The sequence below is a fragment of the Balaenoptera physalus genome (assembly GCF_965194825.1).
Source record: "Balaenoptera physalus genome assembly, chromosome: 3".
NCBI lineage: Eukaryota > Metazoa > Chordata > Mammalia > Artiodactyla > Balaenopteridae > Balaenoptera > Balaenoptera physalus.
The window spans coordinates 31,304,335-31,329,440 of NC_138890.1; the positions used below are offsets into that span (position 1 = coordinate 31,304,335).

The 25,106-nt window shown below is 36.7% G+C and overlaps 1 protein-coding gene and 1 long non-coding RNA gene across 3 annotated transcripts in view; one reads left to right on the forward strand and one right to left on the reverse strand.

Annotated features, from left to right (window-relative positions):
• Positions 1-25,106, forward strand: part of LOC309658278 — a 953,833-nt gene that overhangs the window by 681,437 nt on the left and 247,290 nt on the right. The gene's annotated exons all lie outside the window — the stretch shown is intronic.
• LOC309658213 (teneurin-2-like) overlaps positions 1-25,106 on the reverse strand; it is a 1,589,229-nt gene that overhangs the window by 289,227 nt on the left and 1,274,896 nt on the right. For both annotated transcript variants that reach the window (XM_082456602.1, XM_082456603.1), the window contains one exon: positions 1,738-1,849. The gene's annotated coding sequence lies outside the window, so the exon portion shown is untranslated. The remainder of the gene's footprint in view (positions 1-1,737; positions 1,850-25,106) is intronic.

Here is a 25,106-nt window from a genome sequence, read left to right on the forward strand (position 1 = left end):
CTTCCCACATCTACATGCTACTCCTCATTATCCTCTGCCTGACCACCATGCACCAAAGACCCATCTTCTCCAGAAAACCTAATCAAAAGGTTATAAGCTTTTTAGATGATAAACGTAGGATGATGAGCAAGAAAGGGAAAAACAGGGGACAATTGCCGGCTCTAACAAGGTCAGGAAAATCCTCTAGGAATCCTAAATACAGGCCTCCTTCTCCAATGCAGGATTCATTCTTCTAGGTCCTGCCCCACCAAACTCACCTCCTCTAACTCTGCAGTGTTCTCTGTTACTTGCTCTGGGAGAGGACAGATGGGCTAGCATGGATATGTCAGAGTCTTAGGTCTGCTTCACCGTACGCCCTCCTATTTCTTCCAAAATTAACAACTCTGCATTTATAATGGATTTCCAACACTTGGTGATATTTCCTTAAGAACAGAAACAATGATGGACCCAGGTTTCCGAGACAGAAAGTGGAACCGGGAGATGATCCTGGGAGAGGATGGTGGCTGATCTGTGTGTGAGCAACCGCGAAGTCAGAGCTGTGCTCTAACAAAATCAAGTTTTCCCTCTACAACCCACTTTGGATCTGATCTCCAAGACACTAGGAACAACGATACTTTAGAGAAAGTAGACTCTAAACTGACTGATTGAACTAAGGCTGTCTGATGACTGTATTACACACACCTCCTTCCTGAGGGTATTCCCATCCTCACCCCTCCCTTATTCCCATGCCCACTCCCTCAGCCATGGTAGACCTATACTCACTGGCCTCATTTTCATTGAAAAAGCTTCTGCAAGCAATAAAAAATAAAGAAAAAGAAAAAAAGGATTTAATCCAGATACCTTTTCCATTTATCCATCTAATCACTTATGAGTCTTTACTGGACCTCCTCTCATACCTCCTCCTTGGCCACAAAGTCTCTATACGTACTCAGATTACTGAAATTATTCTGTAACTAATGTTTTAGCTAAGTCAGATGTCCCACCCCCAAATTAGAACTGCATAATATATTAGTTGTCCCCACAGAACCCATCTACGGGTCAAACTTGGTAGGATTTGACTTGTAAAAATATAAAAGCAAGATCGAAGAAAGCAAAACACTAGAGAAAAATGGATGTAGGAAGCCCAAGAAAGCCTTAGGAAGACATTTGATATATGATGTTAGATGCGTAGAAATATATTGAGGATGCCAGTTCAGGGATAATAAAAGCAGAAAGGATTTTACTAGGAGCATTAGAAAGACTTGCTGGCTTCCTTTTTGCTTTCTGCCTGCACAGATTAACAACATTAAACAGATCAAGGGGAACAAATTTTTCTGTCCAAAAGGTCTTTACACACGACAATGTGATGCTATGTGGTCCAGCTAATCAAAACCATCACCTTTTATTTCCATATGTACGTAACAAATACCAAAAGTGTGGTGGCCAAATTATTCTTAGAGGCTAGGGAATGAGGACTTGGGGGCTGGAGGGGGAGTCCATCCAGGTAGATAAGAACCAGATGCATGACTGAAGAATGGTAAAGTCATTCTCTTGGGTTGGGAGCAAGAGAGACAATCGCAGATTTCAGAGAGAGAAAATGACAGTACTAATTACTTTTGTCCATAAGGAAAAGCCAGCTTTCCTGCACAGAGCTGGAAAAGCCCTATTTTGTGCTCTGTATGAAAGCACTTTGGTCAACAATGCAAACAGAACTTGAGGCACAGCAAAACACAAAATTGTAGCTATGATTCCACTCACCAAAATGGTGGATCTTCAATGTGCAACAGGGAGCTCTACAGGAGTACTCCACAGCAAAGCCAAGTGACGAAGCAAGCCCCAGACTGCTTAGGCAATAAAAAGCTGGATGTGACTGTTAAAAAAAAAAAAAAAAAAAGAAAATAGATAAGATTAAAATGAGCACATAAAACAAAACAAAAAAAGAATAAAAATGCAAATAAATACCATATATCTTCAATATGTAGGGAAGCTGGAATTGGGAGCTAAATTAGCTTAATTGCATACCTTACCCTTTCGAATATCTTTCAGAAGAGGAATGTAAAATATGGTATAAAACATATTAGTTCAGTTATTTTGACTATGGCACACCATTCCCATTAAGATACAATAGCATACCCATTTGTTATCCTTCAAATGTGATGCTGTTTATAATATTATAACACTGAAATGCACAGTATTAGAATGGGAGAAGAGTTTAAAGGCATCTTTCTAGCAATATACAGATTTTAGGTCTGCTCTTCACATTTATGAATGATTTATTTCATCTTAAAATGTACTGTTTGCTCACCCATACAGTTTGAGTGTTATTTTGTCAACTTTTAAATTCAAATACTTGCTAGTTGGTGCCATAGTCAATAGGATATGGGAAGCCCCCTGACTCTAACACAACTTGCTTTGGACAAATAACCTAAGCTCTCCTTACCTAAAAATTGGATATAACAGCACCTATTTCACAGAAATGTTGTGAAAATTAAACACAAAAATCTATCAAAGCACTTAGTACAGTGCCTGGCACACGGCACCCCTACATTACTTGTCAGCTGTCATTGTTGTCATAGTTGTTACCACGACTCCAAGGCCACAGGTCCGAAATCATCAACAGAGATTTTTGTGCTCATTTCCCAACGATTAACTCTTTAAAATTCACACACAACCCTCCCCCTTTCAAAAAAGTCCACAAATTAAGTGAATTTGCTTAAGACATTCACTATTCATTAGATTCCCTTCTCCCCTGGCAGTAGGACTGGGGCAGTGATGGAGGCACAGGGAGATTTCTTAAGTTTGCAAAGGAATTTCACAAATAATGCAAACATGAAAAGAAAGGTCAACAAAGAGAAACAACAGTTGAAAATGAATGGTTCTAATTTCCCAGCTCTGTTCCAGTCATTCTCATCCTGAGTACTAGCGTAGACATCCACATGTCAAAAGGAGCCATCCCCCACCAATCAGCCAACCCAGGTAGGTTCCCAGGCAGTGCTGGTGAGCAAGAGAGGGGCCAGTCTGACTGAGGCCATCTCCAGTGCCCAGATGTGGCCAGAGCTGGATACCACACTCCTAATCACTTTCCTCCCAAGGGCAAGAGTTATTTTCAGACTGATGGCTCTATCTTCCCTGGCCACTCTGAAAAGCCTTCCAGCCCTCCACAGAGACTCCTGGTAGGATGTAATAAATACTGGGTGCTAGCTTCCTGATCTTCCAGACAGGAAGAGGGCTTGCCATAGAGCAATGGAGAGTACAGAACTTAAATCACAGCAGACCTGAGTTTGAATTGTGTCTCTATCACTAATAAATACAATCTCATACAAGGTTCCTCAGACCCTCTGAGCCTCAGTCTACTTATCTGTAAAATGGGAGCAGGGGCAAAACTCCTACAACACAAATTTGAATAGGGAAAGAAAATGTTTCTAGAACACAGTAGGCATACAACAAATGTTCATCGCAATTTCTGCTTTCCCTGCTCTGCTATCTTGCTTATTTTGGTACACTGATAGTCTGATTATAAGGAAATGATAGAATTGTCTGATCAAGACTATGTGTCTTTAAAAGACAAACTGACAAGACTAGACAGAATTATAAGACCTTGTGTCAACTTGCTTTGTTGTTATTTTGTTTTTTTCCCCAAGTTTTCAACCTGGCAATCACAGCCCAGCAAAGCAATACAGTTCTTTGATTTCCTCCTTAGAAACTCCGCAGCCTTTATTGTCTTTATATTGTACAACTTTAGCACTTAATTATATCCTACCTTGTAATAATTAGGTGTCCTTATAATCACGTCTGTTTACTCACTTGTGCAGTTCTGATCCTTTAATCTCTCTTGAATATTAGTTTTTAATGCTAATAAGAGCCACAATTTAACAATTTTATTACTAAATAAAATTGAGAGAATATTTTGAAGATTCACTAATGGGTTGAATCTAAAACTTATTTTTATAATTAGGAATAGCACCAAGTCATAAAAGTAAGCCTCAACAGTAGAAACACATGGAGCTTGTATGCCTTCCCATGGACTAGTTGTACAGCCTTGGACAGGTCGCTGACCTTCATCTTTGGACCTGTAAATAAGCCTGCACTTAAGTCAAATCTTTGTTTCAGCTAGATCACAAATTTATTTTACAGAGAAGTTAGGAATTCTCTATAACAAGACAGCTGTTAATTTTAAGCAAGAGATATGTTACTGGCTTTGTTACTTCAAATCATGTTAATTATAAATTTAAAAGCCTGTTGCTAGAATGTAAAATAAAAGCAGGCATGGTCAGTGTACATAGTATATTTAGTACAGCCTAATGATTAATAAATCTCTAGGCTCTACAGTTAAACTGCTTGGGTTTAACATGTGACAAAGACACACTAGCCATGGATTCCAAGACAAATTTCAAACCTCTATGTTCCTTAGACTCCTCCTGGGAAAAATAGGGATAATAACGATATCTAACTTACAGGGTTGTTGTAAAGATTACATAGATAATTCACTTAATGACTGGTACATACTGAATGTTAGCTATTATTATTTTTTATTAGTGAAGTAGAATTACATAAAAATCTGCTTTCTGAAGTATCAAATTTACCTCATATTACATGCATTATGAATATTTGTCAATTGGATAAATGGAAATGATTTTTTGACCAGTATAGTTCACTTATCAAATATTCAGTAACAAATGATGCATGCTTTAAGGCAATATATTTACTAAATGTTGTTATTTATTAGGTTTCCGTCTACACTGATATGTCAGATAATGCATATATTGATTGAAATTAAATCTTATTAATTAAATTATAATGAAACTAACCCAACCCAAACTGTAATTTTTTTTCTAAAATATAAATTTTTGTTAGATTTTATAGACTTTATGTAACTACAATGAAATCTATATTTTCAAATTTATTTTTGAATATTCTTTTATAGTATCATTGTTAAAAAAAGGTACAGTTAAATAAAGACAAAGACAGTAAAAGTCATTCAAAAGCACATCAAATTGACAGAGCAGTGTAAAGCAACTATACTCCAATTAAAAAAAAAAAAAAAAAAAAAAGCACATCAGCCGGTGATAACTGCTGCTTACATGTTGGTGAGCAACCTCCTAGACTTCTCTTTATAAATAAATTCACATGGAATACACAAAATTGTGCATACACAGGACAATGCCATCTATCTATTTTTATTCCAAACCCTTTTCTCTAATAGAAATACATTTTCTAGATTACTGATGGCAGTTAATCTGGGTCCACTGTTGATTCAATCAAATTATTTAAACTTTTCATTTAATGTTTATAGGAAATTTGAGAATTCTAAATCTTCTTTTAGAAGTATTGTAAAATGAGTAATTTAAATTAATTAAATATTATTGACATTTGGGGAGTAACTTAGGAATGCCTTAATTTGCATCTTTCAGATAGACTTTTCCACCATTAAACATATCAGAAAAATTAAACAAATACCAGACTACGTATTTTACACAAACGCCACAAAACGAAATGATACAGACAAACCTATAAAAAGCCAGACAATAGGAGTAAAACTTGCAAGATGTTGTTATCTTCAAACTACCAGTTCCCTTAATGGAAATTAAGTTTATAGGCTTAAAAGAAATATGAACAGTTTTCCCTTGAGATATAAAGAGAATGATATTACAATGTGAGGAATGGGAGATTAGCAAATGCAAATTAATTGGCTTCTTTCTAATGAATAAAAATATTTCATAAACATAAAAATATGAGCATATGAGTTTCACTGCACATGGCAGAAGAAAATGAAATGATGAGTTCAAATGAATTTCAGAATACTCAAGCCATTTTGCTTTCTACGATTCACATGTTTCGAAACTTCAGCCTTATTCAAAAATGGAATATTCTAAGTCCAAATAGAAGATCTCTCTACTACTCAATAAGGAAATTTGATAATGAGGCATTTTGACCTGCAATAAAATAATTTTATGAGGTAGTGAAGTATTAATTGATCTAGATATACTAAAATCAGTAAACTAGTGACATTCATGCATTCATTTGACAAATACCTAATTGATCATATATCAGATATTACTTTGAGCTCTAGATCTATGTTGTCCAACAGAGTAGCAACCAGCCACATATGGGTACTTATTGGCTATTGAGCACTTAAAATGTGGCTAGTCTGCAATGACATGTGCTGTAAATGGAAAACACACACGTGATTTCACAGATTTAGTAGAAAGATGTAAACTAACTCAATAACATTTTTATATTGGTTATTACACATTGAAAAGATAATGTTGAATATATTGAGTTAAATAAAATTTATTCACATAATTAATTTCACCAGCTTCTTTTAATTCATGTGCCTATTAGAACATTTAAAATAACATATGTCGGTTGCATTATATTTCTATTGCACAGCCCTTCCCAAGAAGATGACAGTAGTTAACAAGGAAATCAGGTCTTTGTATTCATGTATGCATGCTTGTGGTCGGGCACTAAGGCTGTTTAAGGACCTGTGTGTCAGACACAGAGGAAGGTGCATTAAAGTGTGAGCTGCAAGTCAACCCGTGAAATCTTACCACCTAGTCATATGCATTAGAAAGACACATCAAAAGTCACGTAAATAGCAAAGCTATTAAATATGAACAACTTAAAACATAACACTGCTTTTTGCAAAGAAGTCTCTAATACAGTTATGGTTGTTCAATGCATCTCACTTCTTTTGTCATGAGGGGAGCATTAGGTCAATCTGCGGTGCAGAATGTACCACTGGGGTGGTGGTGCGTGCTCCTCGGGCTTCGGGGGAGGGAGGGGGAGCTCATATTTTATTTGCTTTTAATGGTAAATTTGTACAGTGGAGCAAGAGAGCGGCCTCAACACAAATGCTATTTGAAATTCATCGATATCTCCAAGCCAGCTAAGTTAGATCTGTAGAGGAGAAAGCCCCGAGAAAACATTTCAAAACCTCCAGAGGTCCCTGAAGCCCCCCTAAGGACCTGAAGGCTGTGACAAATAGATTACAGAACTGTCAAGTAAACGTTAGAGGTTAATTAGCAGAGCACGATCATTGGTGGCTCTGACCAATATCCCACATAATAACAAGAAGGTATGCTTAGAATAATATCTATTTTTATAATATGTTTTATTCCCTCCAAAACCACTTCTGACCAAAGAAGTCTCCTTTTCTCACTGTATGGAATCTCTGAACTGTTCACGCTTTAGGATAACATTTCAATTAATTTAAATCATCTTCTCTCCCACACAGAGATTTCCACAATAACCTGTCAAATTCTGGCATAATTTTGCTCAGAATATGTGGTTTCTATCATAGAGATGCACCAAACCAGTCAAAACACAATCATATTTTCAACTTTCAAATGCAGAATATGTGATCCGAAGCTTATGTTCAACAGTTTCAATAAAAAGAAAAAAATAATCGACAAAAGTTTAAAAAGATACCCTGTGTAATACCAATTCTTTAAGCAATTTTGAAAGGGTCGAATCTTATTTTGCTTCAGAGTTTTTTGATAGAGATATTACTGGAGTTTTATAAAATATTCACTCTCGCCCTGCTCATTTTTTGAATGAATAAATATGAGGCCAATTTTATACAGAATCACTTCAACCTGAACTAATAATTGTGTACTGCAGCCTAGAATAATGTTTGTTTCAGAGGGATACATATAAAAAGGAATGCAAAAGAAAACATTAAATCAGGCACTAATTATAATTAATTCATAGATAGTTGAGATTCATTTGCTTTTGCTAAAGTATTTAAAAGAGCATTCATATGGAGGCCCAGAGTGCAATCAAAAGAGGACTCGATCATATAAGCACTGTTTTTATTTTCTGAATAGCTTTAGGATACAATATACTGTGTTAGGAGACAAATTGGTTCAAGCAGAAACCTGTAGGTCCCTGTGAATGCCTTGATGATTATTTCTTTTATGTTGAGGAATGTATGTGGGTCCTTCAGAGAAATTTTGAAATCTTTAAGGAAAAATAAAAACTTGACAAAAGGCATTGCCTAGCATTGATTTACGCTGAAACATTCTGGGGCATTGGATTTGCATTGAAACATAAACACACGTTTATAAAACTATCATCTATTTTTAAATAGGGATAGATGGACAACTAACCCACGGAATAAGAGTGCTTTTGAAATCAGAAAAAGAGTTTGATCTTTGTGTATGGTAGCCATCTCTTTTCACCTGATGTCTCAGCCTACTCAGGTGGTTTCATTATAAAGTAATCAACATATTTAACCCTTGTTTATGAGCAAACTATTTAATTTGTTAATCTGATCGCCTCAACTATCTCCCACGACACCCTCAAAGGGTTACCTAGCTGTTCATAGTATTAATTCCCTGATATGGAGACAGCTGAACTCCTTTTCTGCTCACTCGTGGCCCTGAATTCTCACCACCCAGGGAGGGTTATTCAAGTGAGTAAGCCAACAAGGTATCAAGTCAGCCTACCACCTAAAACTTTACATCAACACACAGTCATCCCTGGTGAGAGCCTGACCCGGAATACAGAATAACTGTAGAATACAAATAGGCACAGCATTCCACCAAATGCTATAAAGCTACAAAAGAAGCCAAAGAAAAAAGCTTAAGGAATTTCGTTTCCAAATACATGAACACTGACCAGGGCTGGTCTATGATAATTTTTCACAGTGAAGACAGAGTAGGAAATTTTTCACAAAAATTAACACAATCAATACAGCTAGCCAGTCTGTGAACAAAAACTTTTGAAGCACCTTTAAATTTGCTTTAACTGCACTCAGTTTGAAATGATCAGTTTACTAAAAATCACAATTGATTCATATTTTTGCATTAAGAATAGCTGCCAGTGGACTTCTATTTACCGACATTTTATCAGCCATCACTATGTTTTACTTGTAGTTAGATGAAAATAATGAAATTGCATTTAAAAAAAAACAAATCATGTTTCTCCCCTTCAGGCACACTACTCATACATGGGTACAAACAAACACACACATATTTTCTCTCACACACACATACACATCAACTCATTACAGGCATTTACAATTGGAAGAGATTTACTCTATGTTCACTATTTCAGAATAAGAGAGGAAAAAGGAGATGGAGAAATTTGGAAATAACGTGTTCGCAATATTTTGAAAATTAAAAATCCCATATCCGAAATGTCATATAGGTATAATTATACTTTTATATTTTCTAAAAGTACAATCACTAAACAGATGAAGCTGTGAGAATATTAAAATGTTATGTTCTAAAATTTTTAATACAAATAATGCCTATTTTAATCACATTGCTGTCAGATCTAATGGCATCAATAAAAATTAAGGATACCCAGTCACCATTAATTTCAGAGCTAAAACACTCATTATATAAGGTGCTGGTGGAAAGAATGCCATTCTTTCAGAAGAAGAAATAAAAATGAACTGGTTATTTACCATGTTCATCTCACCAACATGAACTGCACCCTTTAAAATATAAATTCTCCAATAAGAATAAATACAAACAAACCCCAAACAAGAAATCAGCAGGATTACTGTATTAAAAAATATAGGGCCACCCTGGTGGTGCAGTGGTTAAGAATCTGGTCCAGGAAGATCCCACATTTACGGAGGAACTAAGCCTGTGCACCACAACTACTGAGCCTGCTTTCTAGAGCCCGCAAAACACAACTACTGAGCCAGCATGCCGCAACTACTGAAGCCCTCGCACCTAGAGCCCGTGCACCGCAACGAAGAGTAGCCCCCGCTCGCCGCAACTTGAGAAAGTCCACATGCAGCAACAGAGACCCAACGCAGCCAAAAAAAAAATTTTTTAATAAAAAAATTAGAAAACAAAAACTGATTAAAAAATATATATACATATATATTCCCAGGAAATCATATTAAGTAGCAAATAAATGCCTTCGTCTCTTTGGCTACCCTCCCCTTAATTAAAGATTGGCACAGTCTAAGAACTAAATTTATTTTCAATTAAAATAAGAAGCCCGTATGTCATGATAATTTTTTGTTACTATTTCTAATGTACAAAACAAAGGTTTGCTGCTAGCGTTGAACACAGTCATCAAAACAAATCCTTTAATTTTCAGTAACTGTAAGGAGACTTGAAGAGTCGTTCTCCTAGTAAGGTACTACCTCAGTGGTTAATCCTATTAAGAACTGAGCCATGCACTGCCACTAAATCCTCTGGCGAATTTGAGGAATCAAAGGCTTACTGCACACTTAGAAGGCAACGACTTTTGTAAAGGGCTCTATTCTATGAGGAACAAAAGAATACCACTTGTGTACTTAAATACATCTGCTTTTCCTTCCAAAATACTCCATTTTTAAGGAAAGATATGTGATTTAAACGTATTTAGAGTTCAGCTTTTGGCACCACTCTCGTTTCTGAGGAGAAGTGCCATCTGCGGGCCCCATCGCTCACACATAATGATATGCTTACAAGCTGCTTCCCTCTTCTGCACAATATACCCTTTTCACTTTAACATACATTTTCCATAAATTTTTGAATAACAAATTGGGCTGTGGAAGTTTGCTGAAACGGGACAAGGGAAATGCCTGTAGGCTAGAAGGCGGCGATTTTACTAAAGAAATGGGTGCAATAGGAAATATCCACCCCGCCTCCCCCCCAACACCCTCCCCATACACCTATCTTGAGCTGTGACACTTTAAAATTGCAAAGGAAAACTTCCCTCCTCAATAGATTAGGTCTGTACATTAACTTGGGCAAAGAGCCCACATGCCTGCCATCCATTACACCTGCTGGGTGACAAACAGATGAGAATCATCATGCAGACTCCCAGCGTTTGATCTCCTGATATCGCCAGATGTCCCCCATTTACATTCAAACATAACCACAGTCATTAATGCAACTCGCCTGGCTGGCACTTAATAGGGGGAAAAGTTGAATTCTAATCTAAAATCCTAACTATCCAAAGCTTTCAGTATGTGAATATCGAAACAACTGAATACGGTTCAATTTGTGTAACTTTCTGCCTATTAAAAGAACTGATTTCATTGTCAGGTTGGGGGTTGGTACAGACAGGCACACTTTGAGCATATTTCCAAAGAGAAGACCTGTATCTTGCCCCATTTGCTTTCTGAATTTTGAATTTAAACAACAAAATTTACCTTTACCTTTATCTGCTATATTCTTAAACACAATAAGAATAATCTTGATCGTTGGCTCCAATTCAAATACACCACTTACTAAAACAACAACAAAAGTCCAGGAAGCTTGGAAAGCTTGTTTCTCCCCCGTCTCCCCCCTAAGTCTGATAGCACTCACGAAACTGTTTGCTGATAAGAATTCAGCTGGAGAACTCGGGTGGGGGGGGGGGAGAAAAAAAATCAGATGCACAGGTATCACTCCGGATCCACTGAATAAGAGTCTCTAAAGGTAAGACCCAGGAATTTTAAAATTTCCTTGCTCTTTTGAAATCGATCCTAGACCTTGAGCTTGACAACTCCGGGAAGTATATTCAGGAACTAACAGCTTGACTTTTTGAGACTTTCTTGCCCATTCTTTCTTTTATGCAGAAAATATTTATATAGTATCTACTGTGTACCTGGCACTGGGTGCTTGGTATACATAGAATCTGTAAGACACAAGATTTTATTTTTGGATGGCTCAATGGGTGGCTCTAGGAAGAGGCAGAAGACTGTCTAGTATTACGAGGGCAGAAAGATTCTTATACAAGAACTAAAGTGAGTGAAAAAGCCCTGAGCAACTTCCCAGCAATTTATAATGTGTCTGTCAATTTGGACATTTCTAGAAGATATGGGAAGGAAGAAACCACTAGACTTACCAAAAAGACCTTAACAGCTATGCCTAGGTAGGGCTCTGATTGTTTAGGGGAAGAAGGTTGAATTTAAGCACTAAAGAGGAAGCCAGAAACACTGCAGCTTATTCCTGCATCCTTCCTCTGTTTAGACTCGAATCCATTTAGATCTCCCTTCTTCTAGCTTCCGCTCCCTCTGGATTGAAAATACTTTCTCTCCAGAGAGATTGTTATTGAGCAGCTGTCCTGGACCCCCAGTTGCTCTCCCATAATGCTCTGTTCTATTTTCCTCATCTCATTTACTGCGATGTGAAATCACTGTGTTCATTTGTTTATCCACCTCTTATCCGTCTCCCTACATGGGAGCAGAGGACTTGCCTGTCATTCCCCAGTCCCAGGACCTAGAACACCTAGAACAACACCTGGCAATGAAGTGGGTATCCAATACATGTTGAATGAATGAATAAATAAACCAAAAATAGTTATATTTACTGTTCCTTGATCCCGTCTATCACCAGACATCGATTATTTTCTATAATATACCTTCTTGGATTTATATTGGTGGATTATATTAGCATTAGTGAATTTTTCATTTGAAATCCAACCTGATTCTTTTGGCCCATATGTTATCTAGCTTTTATCCACTGAAGAGGCTTACTCTTGGACTCAGTTCAGTAGCAACCCATGTTTATGCCAACCCAATACATCTTCAGCCCATCTCTCATTATAACTTATAAAGTCTCCTAATGCCCCTCACCAGGGACAGAATTCCAAACCTTATTCAAATCTTCCACTCCATACTAAAGAACAATGACAACAACAAAAAACCCTCAAAGGAAGAATCCTTGAGGAATTTCTGTTTCAAGGTCAAGGCAATAGTCTTGATAAACTTGATAAACCCAGACCATCAACTCATAGAATAAGAGGAATTAAACACTGAAATCATTGATTTAAGGCTTTTGGTAATAATGTCAAAATATTAAATCAGGCTTAAAATTACTGAGTACTATCAGGCTACTTTTATTTTATTTTTTTTCCTCCAGCTGCTCAGCACATCCCCGCAATTGGATGGCACCTTCTAATGGAAAGGGAGCTCCGATTCTATCGACAGTTCCATGACAAGTCATCCTTCACCTACCATTGTCCAGTCTTCTTAGCTGTTCATTATCTTGACTGCTGTACCTATGAGATAATGATACACTCTGCTTCTAGCCCTGACTGTAACACATTTTTGCTCCAGGCTTCCTTTTAATTGAAACACACTCTCTGTATTACTATATTTCTGGGCAAAAGTAAACACATTTAACACAAGATTCAGTTTGTACTTGCTTCACCAATAGGAGGTGTGTAAAAAGTTACCTGCCTCTAGAAAAGAGCTTGAATGATCCTTTTGAGATGTTAATATTTTTAACTCTTTTCTTTCACTTTCACTGCCATTTGTCACTTCTGGGGATGTGATAATCAATGATCTCTGTGAGGAAAGAATGTTATTAGCCACCCTTACCAATTCCCCGAGTGTCCCAAGCTCATTCAGGAAGTAGTGAGTAAAGTTTTCTCAACCCTTAAGTATAAAACTGACTGAAAATGCTTTAACTCGGAAAACGGGAGGAATCTAATAACTTGTGCCTGTTAAATTATCTGTGTTCATTGTAAATCGCTTTGAGTAGCCACCAATTAACTAGAACAGAATTGCTCAACTTCAGGATCAGTGGCAGCTATGCATGGCCAAAATGTTGCTCTTGCCTAGCAGACATTCTCAAAATTTGAAATCTTTCAATAAAAACAGGTGAATTAGTTCTGCCAACAAATAGAGTTCAAAAAAATAAATATGTGCATAAGGAACGTTAGGGTTTATTTTCACATTGACTGGCATGAAAAGATGGTGTGCTAACCATACAAGAACCACGCCATATTAAGTACTGAGCCTTACTTCATTTTATCCCATTCATTGTTACGATCATACCTACGCTATTAGAACACTCATCATTCCCATTTTTACAAACAAGAACACCTAAGCACAGAAATATTAAACATATTGTCCAAGGACACTCCATAGAGCTGGACCTTAGACCTAGATCTACCTGATCCCACATCCCAGGTTCTTAGCCAGCACTGTGCTATGATGCCTATTCTCTCATAACTGAATTCTTTGGAGTTAAAATATAAAAGCAGTCCAATAAAGTTATCTAATGACTGTCATGTATTCTTATAACAAAAAATGTATGATTTACATTTTGAAAATATAAAATGGACTCATGAATTATTAAATTATTCAGACTGACTTAAGATATTAATATTTGTTAGCATTCCTTTTATTTATAAAGTGTCACATTACTTGTCTTTTTTTAATTTATTATTTTATTTTATTTTGGCTGCATTGGCTCTTCGCTGCTGCTCACGGGTTTTTTCTAGTTGCGGCGAGAGCAGGCTACTCTCTGCTGTGGTGTGTGGGCTTCTCATGGCGGTGGCTTCTCTTGTCGCGGAGCATGGGCTCTAGGCACGCGGGCTTCAGTAGTTGTGGCATGCGGCCTCAGTAGTTGTGGCTCGCGGGCTCTAGAGCGAAGGCTCAGTATTTGTGGTGAACGGGCTTAGTTGCTCTGCGGCGTGTGGGATCTTCCCGGACCAGGGCTCAAACCCGTGTCCCTGCACTGGCAGGCGGATTCTTAACCACTGCACCACCAGGGAAGCCCTACTTGTCTTTTCTTATCATTGTGGAAAACACACGTTTTTCAGCACCATATATTTACGGAAGGGGTGATAGAAGAAAGAGAATTTACTCCTTCTACCAGGAAGATAGTAATTAACCAAGATTAACAGTGTGTGTGTGTGTGTGTGTGTGTGTGTGTGTGTGTGTGTGTGAGAGAGAGAGAGAGGAGGTAGGAAGAGATTAATCATTCACCACTCTTAGAATTAAAATGGTTCTTAAATGTTAACATGCAGAAGAATCAGCTGGAGTTTTTTAAAATTTCAGATCACTAGACTCTCCCTCAGAGATTCTGATTCAGCAAGTGTCAGGGAAGACTCAGGAATCTGAATTTTTAATAAGCAACAACAGGTGATTCTACTACAGTCTGTACCTGTATTGTCCAATAACGTAGCCACTAAGCATTTAAAATGTGGCTACTCCAAAATGAGGTGCACTGAATGTAAAAAATACACACTAGATTTTAGACTCAATAAGAAAACAGATATGAAATATCTTCTGAATAATTTTTATTTGTTACATGTTGATAATATTTTAGATATGTTTCATAAAATACATTACTAAAATTAATTTTTTACTTGGTTTTAGTGTGGGTACTGTAAAATTTTAAATTATATATGTAGCTCATATTGGTATGTCAATTGACATATTTCCTCGTGAACTCATTTTTTGGGGGGTGGGGGCGACACTGGTTGACACTCTCATTCCAAGACAAAGGTAGTAAAAGAATTCTAGGGCTTCCCTGGTGGCTCAGTGGTTAAGAATCCGCCTGCCAACGCAGGGGACATGGGTTCGAGCCCTGGTCCAGAAGATCCCACATGCCGCGGGGCAACTAAGCCCATAAGCCACAACTACTGAGCCTGCGCCCTAGAGCCCGCGAGCCACAACTACTGAAGCCCGCGTGCCTAGAGCCCGTGCTCTGCAACAAGAGAAGCCACCGCAATGAGAAGCCCGCGCACCGCAATGAAGAGTAGCCCCTGCTCGCCGCAACTAGAGAAAGCCCGCATGCGGCAATGAAGACCCAACCCACCCAAAACTAAATAAACAAATTAATTAATTAAAAAAAGAATTCTAAATTAAAATCAGGACAAAGGTGTGTATAATAAAAATTTTAGTATGTAATATATTTTTGAATACTTCTAAAGATCTGACAAAGATATAATAAAGTATTTTGTATTGAAGAAAAAAAAAAAACTTGAAGCATTAACTATCCTTAACTACCATTCAATGATTATCAAATCTCATGTGTGACTGGTGTTTGCCTTTAATTATGAATTCCCTTGGGGTGTGATATATGTATGCATGTTCGTGTGTATGGACACTGTTTAGAAAACCCACCACAAAGTAGGATCTTTCATTCAGTCTTGTCCACAGAGAAGTAGAAACATTCGGCAAGAAAACTGTCAGGTATAATCCAGTATTGTTGTAATTGGCATTAGCTATGTAATGAGATAAATAGGTTTATATGGGTATGTGGGAACATAATTACCCTTGTTAATATCCTCTCTATTGGCCAATGTACAGTTGACACTTGAACAACATGGGTTTGAACTGCGTGGCTCCACTTATATGCTGATTTTTTCCAATAATATATACTACAGTGCTAAACAATTTGCAGTTGGTTGAATCAGCAGATGTGCAACCACAGATATGCAGGGCCACAGATATGTAAAGTTATATACATATTTTCCACTGTGAGGAGGCTTGGTGACCCTCATCTTCTCATTGTTCAATGGTCAACTGTACTATGAATTCTAAAGAGCTGACACAAATTGTACCTTCTGAAACCAACTTATCTGGAATTACTACTGATACTCCAAATTATCCATTATTACTCTACTAAAGTGAGGTTCATACATTTATTTTCATATCACTTTATACGCTTTAGTAATGAGTCAATTTCAGTCTTAACTTCCCTGATGTATACCATATACTCGTATTTTATTCTTTGTTTGTCCCCACCTCCACTATATACTCATATTTTTATGAAGGGTTTTATCAGAGGTCCCCAAACTTTCTCAGTTCATGGTACCCTTAATGTCTCAGTAATGTTTTCATGATGCCCCTAGGGCAAAGAATTATATAACAGTTCCAGTTATTAAGCAATTAGGCCCAAACAACCTAACAATAGTGGTTTAGACAGATGTTGCTGTGTTTAAATATTTTAAGTATCTCATAGGTTCCAAGTGAGTTGGCTAAGGTTCACACAGTTGCCTCAGCCCAGTTTGAGAACTGTAGGACTACATAGTTTTAAATGTTTTAGGAAGTAAAATGCAAAATTCTGTTCTTTTTAAGGGAAAAAACACACCTAATAAAAATAGCTATTTAGAGCTTTGTTACTTTTGACACATTTTAATTATCAGAGTTGGTAAAAGTCATCATGTATTGCACCACTGCAATAACTATCTCAGATTGACATTTAGTATAGATTATATCATTCAATCAGTTGATGAGTCAATAAGTATTTGTAGAATACATTTGTAGAATGCCTATTATGTATCCAAGTCTCTACTCTCAAACAGCCAATACCTTATAATCTATCTACAGATACATCTCAATGTCAAGATCCCCATGTTTTTCTAAAAGAAATTATCACATGATTCAAATAGGGAGCTCAAATGATTACTGTAATCTAAATTCTTCTATTTCTTATCTTTATCTATTTATTGTGTTGTTTTTATTAATCCATGGTTAAAAATTCTTGTGATGACGGGGAAGTCTTGTGAAATTCTGAAGATAAAGTATTTTAACCAAAATGTTGCTATCCTTTTAAGAGGTAGGGACTCAAACAGTGAAAGAGTCAACAAAAATTAAAAACTGACTCTCAAATTCTAGTTCCTATCTGGCGTGTAAGACGATTAGAAGTTGCCACTCTGTCCTAACAAGTAAAAAGCTGAACAAACAGAAAAGTCACAACTCTGGTTTGATATGACAGAGAAGTGAGGCTGCCCTTAAAAATTGGAGAGATAGGCAGATACAGAGAATCACAAATTAACAGAGCAGAAACCCACAATCAGAAACCTCCATGGGAACCAGCGGCAGGATAAGAAAATCTGAACTATAATTAACAAATTGCTGGAGGCTCAATTTGGACAAGTCTGAGAGTTAAAAACTGCAGGGGCACCCCAGTCATAGTGAGTCTCCCAAACTTTTGTGAGTTTTACCTCCAGACGCTCTATCAGGTTCTCACAGTGAATATCGGAGAAAAATTCCCTTGTGCTTTTGGCAAGGGAGAGGAAAAGAAATCATTTTGAAATATGCTAGAACATTCTATACTTCTTAACAAGGCCTCATCTCAGGAGAAACTATATTACCAGAGTTTAAGCTGGCAGGGATTCATCAGACACTAACCCATCTGTGGGAAGGGAAATGTCCAATTCCAGTTCTTTATAGTCTTTCATGTAGGGGAGGGGAAATACCCAAATTCAACCTTGTCAGGCTTTCATGTGAGGGAAGGGAAATACACAACTTCAGTCCTCTCCATTCGTCCTGTCCCACCTACGCAGGGGAACACCGAGAAGCACTGGTAAAGTTCACAATCCAAGTTTACTGAGAATTAATCATAGGACTATAGAACACTTACCCTCCCCCCATACCTTACCACCACACTACTAAAGATCTGCTTAACACAATTCCTTCTATCCAGTACTGCATGTCTGCCTTTCAACAACAACAACAAAAAAAGAAAAATTATAAGGCATACTGAAAGGCAAGAAGCATAGTCTGAAAGGACTTAACAAGCAACAGAACCAGAGTCAGAAATAGCAGGAATATTAGAATTATTAGACTATAATTTTTTTAAACTATGATTAATAGGCTGAGGGTTCTAATGGAAAATGTGGACAGCATACAAGAATAGGATAATATAACTAGAGAAATGGAAATTCTAAGAAAGAATAAAAAAGAAATAAGTCAAATCACTAACATAAATAAAGAATGTCTTTGATAGGCCCATTAGTAGACTGGATAAGACAGAGGAAAGAATCTCTAAACTAGAGGATATGACAGTAGAAACTTCCAAACTGAAAACAAACAGAAAAATGACTGGGAGAAAAATAAAGGACAAAATATACAAGAACTGTGGGACAACTACAAAACATGTAACATGTGTAATGGGAGTAACAGAAAAAGAAGAGAGAAGGCAACAAAAGCAATACTTGAAGCAACAATAACTGAGAATTTCCCCAAAATTAGTGTTGATACCAAACCACAGATCCAGGAAAATCAGAGGACACCAAACAGAATAAATGCCTAACAAACTAACATTAGATAATGTTCAAACTTCAGAAAATCAAAGATAAAGAAAAAATCTTTAAAGAAGCTAGAGGAAAAAAAAACACTTTACCTACAGAGGAGCAAAATAAGAATTAGATCCAACTTCTCTGCAGAAATCATGCAAGCATGAAGATAAGGGAGTGAAACACTCAATGTTTTGAGAGGAAAAAACCCTACCAATCTAGAATTCTAGATCCTTAGGTAAGCTATATATAAGTGAAATGAATAATAGCAATGATATAAGAAACTGGAGGGAGGAATTAGGGATATTTTGTTATAAAGTACTCACACTATTCATGAAGGGATAATAATGGAGCAAAGATAGTCTCTTCAACAACTGGTGCTAGAACAACTGGACATGACATGCAAAAATACATCTAGACTCAGATCTTACTCCCTTCAAAGATTAACTCAAAATTAACACAGACCTAAAGGTAAACATAAAACTATAAAATTCCTAGAAGGTAACATAGAGTAAACCTAGATGACCTTGGATATGGGTGTGAATTTTTAGATACAACACCAAAGGCATGATCCATGAAAGAAATCATTGATAAGCTGGACTTCATTAAAATTAAAAACTCCTGCTCTGTGAAAGAGATGTTAAGAGAATGATAAGTCACAGACTGAGAGAAGGTATTTGCAAAAGACACATCTGATAAAAGGCTGTTATACAAAATATACAAAGAAGTTTTAAAACTCAACAATAACAAAAATAACAAATCTGTTTTTAAAAAAGGGCAAAAGGCCTGAACAGATACATCACCAAAGACTATATACAGACAGCAAGTAAGCATATGAAAAGATATTCCATATCACATGTCATTAGGGAATTGCAAATGAAAACAATACCACTATGCACCTACTAGAATGGCCCGAATCCAAAACACTGACAATATCACATGCTGGTGAGAATGTGGAGCAACAGGAAATGTAATTCATTTGCTGGCCTGAATGCAAAATGATACAACCACTTTGGAAGACAGTTTGTCAGTTTCTTACAAAACTAAATACATGCTTACCATAAGATCTGACATTCACACTCCATGGTTATCTACCCCAATGAACCAAAAACTTATGTCCACACAAACACCTGCACATGAGTGTTTATATCTGCTTTATTTATAATTGCCAAAACTTGGAAGCAACCAAGCTGTTCTTCAGTAGGTGAGTGGATAAACTGTGGTACATCCTAACGATGAAATTTTATTCAGCACTAAAAACATATGAGCTATCAAGCCATGAAAAGAAATGGAGGATTCTTATATCCATATTACTAAGTGAAAGAAGCCAATCTGAAAAAGCTTCACACTGTATGATTCCAACTATAAGGCATTCTGGAAAAGGCAAAATTATGGAGACAGTAAAAGGATTAGTGGTTGCCGGCAGTTAGTGAGGAGAAAAAGATGAAGAGGCAGAACATAGAGGAGTTTTAAGACAGTGAAACTATTCTACATGATATAATATTGGTGGGTACATGTCATTATACGTTTGTGGAAATGCACAGAAAGTCTAATACCAAAAGTGAACCCTAATGTAAACTATGGACTTTGAGTGGTAATGAAATGTCAATTTAGGTTCATGGATTGTAAAAAATACACCATTCAGGTGTGGTAAGTTGATAGTGAAGGGGACTGTGTGTGCATAAGGACAGGGGATTTATGGGAACTCTTTCAATTTTGTTGTGAACCTAAAATTGCTCTTAAAAATAAAGTTTATTAATTTAAAAAAATTCCTCACTCTCAAAATAGCTATGCCTGGGAACAGCTATGTTAGTCATGCAACCCTACAAGATGATGAGGTTAACATAAAAGATACTCTGTTGGGTAAAGTGGATGGAAAAATGGACACTTCCAACCAATCAGGAATTCCTAATGGTGGAAGACTTCATGCATAGATAAGGGTAATAGTTTATAGTAGTAGTTTTGACATTATAATCAGTTTAAATGGAGACCTTAAGTAAAATTTATTCAAAGGAAAAGAGGTGTGGCCACTCAGTCGCTTTGAACACCTACAAACATCTGCTCCAAAATTGAATTTATTCATTCCACAAACAACGATGAAGTAGCTACTACGCAGAAGACACTGTACAAGTGCTTCAGGGCATGCGTGAGATGTATAGTCTTCTGATCAGGATCCTGGAAGTTAACACAGAGATGTCATATGTATGAGAAGAAAAATTCTTTTCTAAGTCGAAATATAAAGGAAAATAAAGAATATAGTAAAGAAAGCCAATGTTGGAAAAAAACTTCTGTCTGACAAAGAAGGAGCATATGGGTCAAGTCTGGAAAGATGAAAAAAATCACCAGGTGGAAATGGGAAGAGCGGAAGAATCCTACTAGAGGGAACAGCATGAAGCAACAGGAGTGCAGAGACGGTCCTGTTCTGAGGACTGGAGTTTGGCCAGGATATGAGGGATGCAAATAAAAGTAGGGAGAAGCCAGACTAGAGAACTGTAAGTGGCGGTTTGGACTAGATTTTGTCAACACTGGGGAAGAAGGCTTTGAACGATTTTAAGCAGAAGAGGATAACATGATTCTCACTGAGTTTTAAAAGGATCTAATCAATAGGACTGTTGATTAGATATTAGAAGAGGGAAGGAGGGATAAAACCTATCTCCAAGGGTGCCCCCAAGAATTAAATAATGTTTACTTAAAAAAAAAGTCAGAAAACTCATGTCTTGGCTTACAATTGTGAAAGCTGCATACACAGTCTATATCATAGTAACATCAACAGAGTTGCAGTTCTAAGAGGAATGAATACTTTAAGGCATGATAATCCAGGAACCTCATATATTAAATCACCTTAAGTGAATTATAAGAGTTTATTCTCTGTAATAGAAATGAAATACAATTTAAGTAATTCATTATTTTCCAAAGTGTCTTTTAAAAGCAGCATATTTGGTGTATCACATAGTACAACGCTCTTTCAAAGGATCTTTTTAAAATAAAGCACCACCAAATCCTCTCTGTATGTGGAACAAAGTTAAATTCCAGCTCTGCTTCAAGCATAATTAAGTACCCATAGCACCATAAAACTTTTATTAAATTACAGTGTTGGGAATGAAATGTAAATTTGTCTTCCAATATGATGTTGGCATTTCAACCTTTTTTTTTTTTTTTTCCAGCCTGAATATCATTAATAGTAAAAGTTCAAGGAAAAAGTAAAGCTCAAGTATTTGGTAGAATTCTAGATGTCACATAATTATAAATATTAGTGAGCTTATATTCTTGAGCTATTCTCCACCCTTTCTACTCTACCTGTTTTCTAAATAACAATCATTGATACAGTTTAGGATTATAAAAGAACTAGTAAGATGGGATTAAAATGCGAAACACCATATATAAATGAGCTTAGTCTTTTGTCATAATAAATGGAGGACATGAATGGCTTTACCTGCCAATTGTTGATGCTACAAATTATAAAACATATAAATATTATAAGCAGAAGATATTCATTCAAATTCAAAAGCACCAAGAAAATCCTGCAAGTGAATACGGGTCTCTCTTAACACGTAGAAGGAATAGAGAAATCTACTTAAGCTTTAAATGAATTGAAAAAATAGAAATAAATATATATTATCTTTGATCTGCAATACAGAAGAGACATGGGCAAAAATTAGGGAATTCAGATCTTTGTATAGCTGAATATTTTATATAAAGAACTGTTTTGAGAACATCCTACCCAAATAGAGTGGGGTTTTTTTTTTGCCTTTTAAGAAAGGAAACTGCTGCTTTCATTTCAGAAAATCCACCTTGCCCAAATATCAAAAGCTGACCATGCAAATATGTTCAGGGAACATGTCTGTCTACAGTATGTCATGAGCAAGCAGAAGTTTCTTTCACCTTCCTCAGGTCCCCTGGAGATCTGACCCAAAGAAAATGTGAACAGAGTTTTCCATTTTGTTTCACATCAGGGTCTCCTGAGAGGCAAAGGACTGGAAAACTAGAGTCACAATATCCAAAGCATGATTCCAGCTGATGTCCCAGTAAAGGAAATGTACACTCCAAACTTTCTTTTTTTCCAACCCACCATTTGCTCCAAATGATAAAATCACAGCCTCAAGGAAAATCGCACCTTAACAAAAATTGTTTGTGTTGGCTGTTCTCTTAGAGAAGTTGAGTTTTCCTGGAAAGTTAACATTCCTTGTCAGAGAGGAAGTAAAAATAAATGCGGCACAGGCAAAGATGACATTTGAATCCAAACAAAAGTTTGCCTTTTGCTTTTTTTTTTTTTTTTTTTTCTTTTCTCATGATTATACACTGATGTGCTAAGAAAAACAGTCCCAATTTAGCTTTCCATAAGCCCTTCGGAGTGGTGCACATATATAGTCTCTCCTAGGGAGGTTCACTCACAAACCCTTGTCAGAAAAAGGAACAAATATGCCATGTGAAAACTGAGTGTTGGTTAGAGGATCAACAGAGAGGCCACAGGGGAAAAAATGCCAGTGGCTTATTTATTGAATGATTCAATGTTTTAGACAAGGGAAGACTGAAGTATGTCTCATGAGCTGAAACCAGCTTCAGGCTGACAAACTCTCACCTACAGAACTTATAAACACTAGTGTGCAATACATCAAATTCAGGGTCCAATTATAAGCATCTTGACTAGACCTTGGCCAGTTAATAGTTCCAGACTGATTCTTCCAGCGCCATCAGTCGACCCACCTTGCATTTACATTGGACCTGGACAAATGTATAATATTCACTAAGAGCGGTGACACCAAACACTCCAGAGTGAAGAACTATGCAGACAGAATAGGGGAGGGGCCTCTGATCTAGGTGTTATATTCTCTTTACATTCTTCTGTTTACCTTCTTTAATGTTCTCTGACCCCAGGAGGAAATCCCGACTCCCTACTATAAGGTTGTTCGAGGAACAGAGCCTGTCTTTTGGGGTCTTTTCTCCACAAGCTCAGACTCTCAAACTCCAAGTCCCAGGCACAGAGGCTTCAAATCTCCCCTCTCATTTCTCCTTGGTCTCTGGGTATTTGTACCATGCTGTCCCCTCAGCCGGAACACTCCTCCTCCATCACAAGCCCTCCTTTGCCCTAATGACTGGAAAACGTCCACTGATTACCATTGTATTTTATGCTCACTATAATTTTTATACAATAGATTTGAAATAAGTGGTTCAATTTTCTCTCACATTACGCTTAGTCTCTAAAGACTACATAGCACAGTATCCGGTACAATGGAGAGACTGAAAACAAATATTCTGAATGAATAAATGACTGAAAAAGAAGTCATCTATCTTCTTAGTTCTTATCAAATTGTCAAAAAACATTCAGTATGTTGAAATCGAACTTGGTTAGGCATGGCAAAATTCTCATGATGTCCTAGGGCTTAATATGCATTCAATAAACTGTAGCACAAACGATTACTGTTTACATTACAAAAGCATGTATGATTTAGAAAATTCTTCACAACTACTATTTCTACTGCACAATCATATAAAGATGATCACTTAAAACTTGTTAAAACATTGTTTGATGCATGTGCATTTTTTTTGTGAAAGTGCCTTTATTTTAAGTGAAGGAAACCTGTAAAAGTAAGAGGACTCCCGGTCAACAAACCATATAATTACATGCTATTGTAACAAAAAAAAAAAAGAATTATCAATAAAAAGAGCTCACTCTATTTACGTAGAGACAAGGACATTTTAGGAAAAAAGGTAGTGATGAAGACCTCCAAATGGCCCACAAATAAATTAAGTAATCCTAGTGATATACATGCATGTGGCTTGTGTGTCATTTTAATAAAAGTGCCTAGAGGGCACGGATTTACCACGTTTCTATGGCTCTGTGTAGCAAGCACTGCACATGTGTGGGTATTACTTGTGGGTAAGCACTATTTACTCTACAAATAAATTACTATGTAGCTTACATTGTTAGGGTCGCATGATAGCCCTATAGCTTAAAAGACTGAAATAACCATGCATTTATCTTGTCACTACAGGTACTTACAGTGTAATTACAAGGTCAACAGTTACTATGTAATTACGTACTTTCAACATTGTGGTTCTTATAAAAAAAAAGTACACTGTTCTCCCAGTACCTGCTGAGAACCCCTATCTCTGCTCCACCATCCTCACTTGCAAATTTTAAATAGCTACAAATAACATTTTCAAAGGGAAACACATCAAAGAATCTTTGTTGGCATGATAGCTATCTTAGAATTATTATACAATGGTAGCAGTCAGACCTGAGACATATTCTTGTCCAATGCCCTCACTTTGTTGGAAGATTTTTTTTTAAATTCCTTGTAGTATTATACCTAATTTAGAAAGTAACTCAAGATAGAAAATAACCCAAATGGTGTTTTTGTTTAGCAGCAATAATTTTATAATAGCTGCTCGTTTATTTAGAGTAATGAGATGGGGCGCATTTTTAA